The sequence below is a fragment of the Camelina sativa genome, chromosome 5 (assembly GCF_000633955.1).
Source record: "Camelina sativa cultivar DH55 chromosome 5, Cs, whole genome shotgun sequence".
In the NCBI taxonomy this organism is placed as follows: Eukaryota; Viridiplantae; Streptophyta; class Magnoliopsida; order Brassicales; family Brassicaceae; genus Camelina; species Camelina sativa.
In genome coordinates this window covers 17,407,100-17,413,614 of record NC_025689.1, presented here as the reverse complement: position 1 = coordinate 17,413,614, position 6,515 = coordinate 17,407,100, and the positions used below count along the sequence as shown (strand labels likewise).

Genomic DNA, 6,515 nt, shown 5'->3' with positions numbered 1-6,515 from the left:
TTGCCAATTTATTCTAGTCAGTTTTTTCTTTCTTAATTCTAAATGATAATTTTAAAATTTCTAAACGAATGATGTAACTATTATATATACTCAAAATTGAAATCAATCAAAAAATTTAGAATATATTATTTATAAATTTAATCGATTTAAAGTAAAATTAAATTTAATACTTTGTAAATCCTAACCTCCTAATTTCGAAATTATGAAACAAAATGATGGCAAATTACCATAATTTACCTAAAGGAAAAAAATAAATAAATAAGAAAACATCTCATTGGCTAATCTTTAATGGCAAAGATTATCATTTGGTGTGTTATCTACCGTTGATAGATTTAATCCAATGGATAAAAATCATCTTTATTTTTCCTTCCCTTCTCTTCCTTCCTTTCTCTTCATCGTATCTAGTAAATCAATTTTGTTTGTTTCCCTTCTTCTTTCTCTCCTCTTTTCTAATCTCTAGGTTTAGCCCCCTTCTCCTCTTCATCAAGTGGAATCGACAAACCCGGAAAATCAAATCGTTACAAAAAACTCAGATGATACCAAAGTCTTCATGGGCAGATGATACCAAAGTCTTCATGGGCAGAGCCAAACGCTGCCTCTACGCCGACCACCATATAAAGTACGGCAACTGCGTCGGTGAAGATGGTGAAAACAGAAACAAGTTTGTCTCTTTCTCTCTCCATATCCTTCTCAATCTACTTATATGTATGTGTATTTGCTTGACATTAGAGCTTGTAATGGTTTTGCTATTCAGATCTAGTTTCCCAACACATCTTTACTGAGATACATCTAGGGAATTCCTAGAGGTGTCAAATGGTCCGTCCAGCGCCCAATGGGCGTGTCCGCTTGGACAGTTTTTTATTTGGGCGGAAGGTGGTCATGACCAAATGGACAATGGTCCAAAAAGTGTCCATGCCCATTAAGACCATTTCCAATTGGTCATGACCATGGACAACCCATTTTTATTTCTGTTTTATTTTATTGTTCTCCCTTATAAAATCTGAATTTTATTTTGTTGTTTTCTCTTATAAAATCTGAATTTTATTTTGTTGTTTTCTCTTATAAAATCTGAATTTTATTTTGTTGTTTTCCCTTATAAAATCTGAATTTTATTTTGTTGTTTTCCCTTATAAAATCTGAATTTTATTTTGTTGTTTTCTCTTATAAAATCTGAATTGTATTTTGTTGTTTTCTCTTATAAAATCTGAATTTTATTTTGTTGTTTTCCCTTATAAAATCTGAATTTTATTTTGTTGTTTTCCCTTATAAAATCTGAATTTTATTTTGTTGTTTTCTCTTATAAAATCTGAATTGTATTTTATTATTTTCCCTTATAAAATCTGAATTTTATTTTGTTATTTTCTTTTATTTTATCTATTTTTCAAAGTTCTCTCTTATAAAATATTATAAATTAATATCTGAAAGGAAGACAATAACACAATTTGATGTTTAATTAACTCCATAAAAAAGACAATCCATAAGCAAAGTTGATGAAACAAAGTTGGACTTCGTAAGAGGCTTAAACAAAGTTGATGAAACAACCCATAAGTTGGACTTCGTAAGAGGCCAATGAACTAAATGGTGAGCTCTTCCCGTAGTAACGATGCTCAAGCCTCAAGCGAAACAATCCCAGCTTCAAACTTCTTTGCTAGCACCTGAATTACATGTTTATGATGTTAAGTAATGCAAATCTCAGAAACAATCATATGCTATATGAGAAAAATGAATCAATCAATCAGAAATGAGAAATCTTACAGTTCTATAGAAATCGAATTGGGTACCCACGAACTCTTCAATCACGAATTGAGATGAAGATGAAGATCTTCATAGAGCGATTCGAAGACGACGAAGAGGACTAGAGGAGACGAAGAAATTAGATAAGTCTCTGTTTTCCCCCAAATTTTAAAACCCTAGAATTTTATAAATTTGGGCACGACCAATGTCCATCTGGTCAATGTCCATCTGGTCAATGCCCATATGGACCCATTTGTTTTAATGGTCCAGACCAACGCCCGCCCATTTGTATTTGGACTGGACAGGCCCACGGGCGGCCCGCCCAGTTGACAGCTCTAGGAATTCCTATGTGTTTTAATTATATCTTTGGTTTGTTTTTTAGATTTCATCGATAGATCTAAAGAATCAGTATCAAACGACGACATAGGTGATACTGGAAATGGAGGACCACCGTTGAAGGTGCTTGGGCCGTTCACCACCACTACATCTTAAATTCTCCAGTGTCGCATCACTGACACTCTGGTTGTCGTATCGACGTCTCCGGCCACCGCATCTCCGTCTCCAGCAACTACCAGCCACTACCACCATTTTGTTCTCCGTCGCTCCGGTCGATGATGATAATACATAGATATAGTCAGATAGATATAATACATTGTATTCGGTTTGTAATGATAACTATAAAATTATTTTTGATTTCCTTTTCTTTTATATAATAAATCTTTTGTTTTTGTTTTTTCTTCTTAAGTTGGTCGCAAAAACGTGAGTAATATGCGACTTTAAATGACCTCAAAATTTAGTCTCTATTTTGAGTCACAAAAAACTCACTACAGATATATGTCACAAATTAGTCTCTAATATATGACTACATATTAGAGTCTTAACATAGTTGCAAATTTAGGACTCTAAAATGAGGTCACATAGTAGTCGGTATTTTGCGACCATTTTGGGACCATGAAAATTTGCGACCAATTTTTAACGACCATCTCAAATAGTCGCAAAGTAGTCGTATATAGCATATTTGCGACTATTTTGGGACAATATTTGGAGTCACAAATAGCATGTTTTCTTGTAGTGATCGTTCCTTCGACTATTGTTCTTACATGGTTTTTACCTTCTTCTTCATCTTGTTCTTCTACTTCTTCTTCACTTTCTTCTTCACCTTCTTCTTCACCTTGTTCTTCTACTTCTTCTTCACCTTGTTCTTCATTTTCTTTCATGGATCCAGTTCTGGTATTAGTTGTTTCCGGTAATTGGGTAAAGAAACAGAGATATGTATTTAACACCGACGATAGAGGGCGTATAGTTGTGCAGATAGATGGAGGCACAACACATGACAAGCTTGTGGAGCTTGTTCTTGAAGACTACGGATTGGATGCATTTAGCCATGAGCTAAACGCATGCTCTCGATGTAAACAAGTTGGGCACAATGCAAAAACTTGTCTGATGCAGTATTATTGTAATACATTTGTTTTATTTTGTGCAATAACTCATGCGTCAAGCAGTATAACTCAGCCGTCATATTAATCGACGAGAGCTTTCGTCTTCCGCTTTCAGATTATTTTTTGTGATAACTCAGCCACAAAGCATTATAACGCAACCGTCATATGAATCAACGAGACCTTTCATTTTCCCGTAAATACTATAACTCAGCCGTCAAGTAATATAAATCAACTGTTTGCTTTTAGATTATTTCTTGTGATAACTCAGCCATAAAACATTATAACTCAGCCGTCATATGAATCGACGAGACCTTTCGTCTTTCCTAAATACTATAACTAAGCCGTTAAGTTTTTTTTTCGGGTTGTGACGTGGAAANTGTTTTATTTTGTGCAATAACTCATGCGTCAAGCAGTATAACTCAGCCGTCATATTAATCGATGAGAGCTTTCGTCTTCCGCTTTCAGATTATTTTTTGTGATAACTCAGCCACAAAGCATTATAACGCAACCGTCATATGAATCAACGAGACCTTTCATTTTCCCGTAAATACTATAACTCAGCCGTCAAGTAATATAAATCAACTGTTTGCTTTTAGATTATTTCTTGTGATAACTCAGCCATAAAACATTATAACTCAGCCGTCATATGAATCGACGAGACCTTTCGTCTTTCCTAAATACTATAACTAAGCCGTTAAGTTTTTTTTTCGGGTTGTGACGTGGAAAATCGAAAATGATGTGTATTTTAATTTGCTGATATGTATTTTTTTATTTTTTAATCAAAAACGAAAAATTAAATCCAAGGATTAAGTTATAATTATACCCAGAATATTAAATATTTGAGAATTTTTAGAAGATTGTTAGATATGAAGAATAAACCAACTTTTGTAGTATATATGGAAAAGGTTATATCAGAAACACAAATGCTCAGTTGACAAAAAGAAAACACAAACGCTTTTTTTTTAATCGCTAGAAACGTTCACCACTAATAAGATATTGTTGACACTTGACACTATACTAATAAGAGCTAAAGAAGAATATATAAATTAAAACTTTAGTCAATGCGTGTGTCTGTATATGTTCAGAAACCAAATATGTTCCTTTCTCATTAAATTCATAAAATGCCACTGTTCATTTTACACGAGATGTAATAGTAATTAAGTACAAGAAACAAGAACTCTTTTCGTTTCATTTATTATTTAAGAATCTTCACGAATCGGGACTTTTGTCAGACAAACATTTTACTAGTACTGTTATTTTTTTTCTTAAATAGAGAACTAAAAAGAAGTATATGTCGATCAGTCCACCACCACAATGACTCAATGAGCATATGGCATTTTCAAAATTTTATTGGTTACACATACGCTCAACATCATAAAGATAGCAGTAGTATAACTAATTTTCATTTCAATTAAGCTAGATTTGATTATCTTTTTTTTTTTTGTTATGTTATATATAATGGAGTTTTGCTTTACTATCTTTCCACTCGGAATTGGTAGTTTCACAAAATTAAGGAACAAAATGGGATAATATAAAAATAGAAAATACAATATATCTAAAGTCTCTTTGACTTTATTGCTCGACTCCTATTTTTTTCTCGACGGCCATTGCTCGACTCCTTGATCATGTGAAAATATGTGTATGTATTATGTGGACCGTACCAGTTTCTTGATACGCCAAAACAACTAATCTGCCATATATGTGTTACCTGTCTTCGAAGTTTTCATATAAATTCCAAAATTTATGATAATATATTCTATGTATTCGTACATATACCACACGTAACTGCATGTGTGCACATTTGTTAATTTTATACGATGTGTGTACTGTATGCATACACGAACATTCATCATCTTATTTTCTTTTTGTCAACTTGAATTTATAAGTTAGGGTAGCTAGCGCAGCCGGTGGTGCAGTTTCTTACAAAAATAAGACCATCATATCGTTAATTTTTGTTCTAAATTAATCAACATATTCTTTTAATTTATGACCTAATTAAACTGATTAACAGTTTACCTATGTATTTTAAAGAATCTTTATATTTATTTTGATATTTCAAAAAACGTTTTGAAGTGTTTCTTAGGTATTAGAATAGTTGGGATATAAATATTCATAACTTAAACTCGTATATTGTAAATGCACAAAAAAACGTCATATATACAATTTTCTGTTGATGTCCCTTTTGGTCACAATTAATATGTTTAGTTCGGTCAAAGAGGGTCGAAGTTCTTTTTTATTATATTGATGTCGAAACACAAAAGACGGGCTACAACGCGACTTAAACGGGTTACAAAGGTAGACGAGGATAGTAGACGAGCTGATATCTCGTCGATTCTCCAAGCTATGAGTTTAGAACCGTTGACTTTTGCTTGGACGAGCTAAGCTTTTGTACTTGCTGCACGAATTCTCCTGCTTTTCTCCGATCCCTTTTTCTATAGGCCGTACGCCCGTATTTATAGGGAATCGTGTCGGTTCGTCTAGGAAAAATACCATAATACCCTTTTCTCTTGAAAGGGATATTTATGGGCTTTTTCCTGGGCCGGGCCCTTTTGTTGGGGTTGGATCTACCCCTAACAATAGTCCCCCCCCCTCGCCTCTAGTTCGTAGTCTTTAGGCGAAGGACTGCGCGTGGGATGATATAGAATAGCGCGTGAAGGTGCAGTTTCCAACGTTGAGGGTCGAATCGTCGCGTTCGGTGCTTGGAGCGCGTGAAATCCGGAAGTTGGATCGTTATGGAGCGCGTGCTGCAATGATGACGTTTCCGGATTCTTCTTTCCCCCCCCCTATAAATATCGCTTCCTCTCTAATCTTGTTATCTTCTTCTCGTGTTTTTGGTGCTTCCGTCGTTCAGGTATTTTTCCATTCTTCTATCTCGTCGTTATATTGCTTTTAGTGTGTCGTCGCTTTTTTTATTATGAATTCTCCTCGATCCGCGTCATCCAATCCCTCTGCCGGAAGTCACCTTCGACGAGCGACGACTTCTGAATCTAGCGGCTCTACTAGATCTGTTCGCCGTCGAACTCGTTCTCTAAGACCCTCTGACTCGTCTTCGACGGATTCGAATGCGGCTCAATTCGAAGAGATAAAGCGTCGTCTTGCTCCCGGATATGCAGTCCCTAGCTCCTCAAGGCTTACTTTCAAGACTCCCTCCTTGATAGACGAGCCTTTGAACGATGGCCCGTCTTCTCCTAATTTGGACGATGTCCCTTTGCCAACCGTGAATCTCTTCAATCATATGCCGGCGACGTCGATAAAAATTGATGCGGCAGTTGACGCAGTTCGTATCGGGAAATTAAAAGTTGACGTGACAGTTGTTGCGGATTGTCCCAGGAAACTGAACAC

The 6,515-nt window shown here is 35.3% G+C and overlaps 1 long non-coding RNA gene across 1 annotated transcript; it reads right to left on the bottom strand.

The window, feature by feature from the left end:
• LOC104787113 lies at nucleotides 1,434–2,006 on the bottom strand. The gene is made up of 2 exons (XR_767791.1): nucleotides 1,756–2,006; nucleotides 1,434–1,655 (listed from the first exon to the last, which is right to left on the bottom strand). It is a non-coding gene; the product is annotated as an uncharacterized LOC104787113 (long non-coding RNA).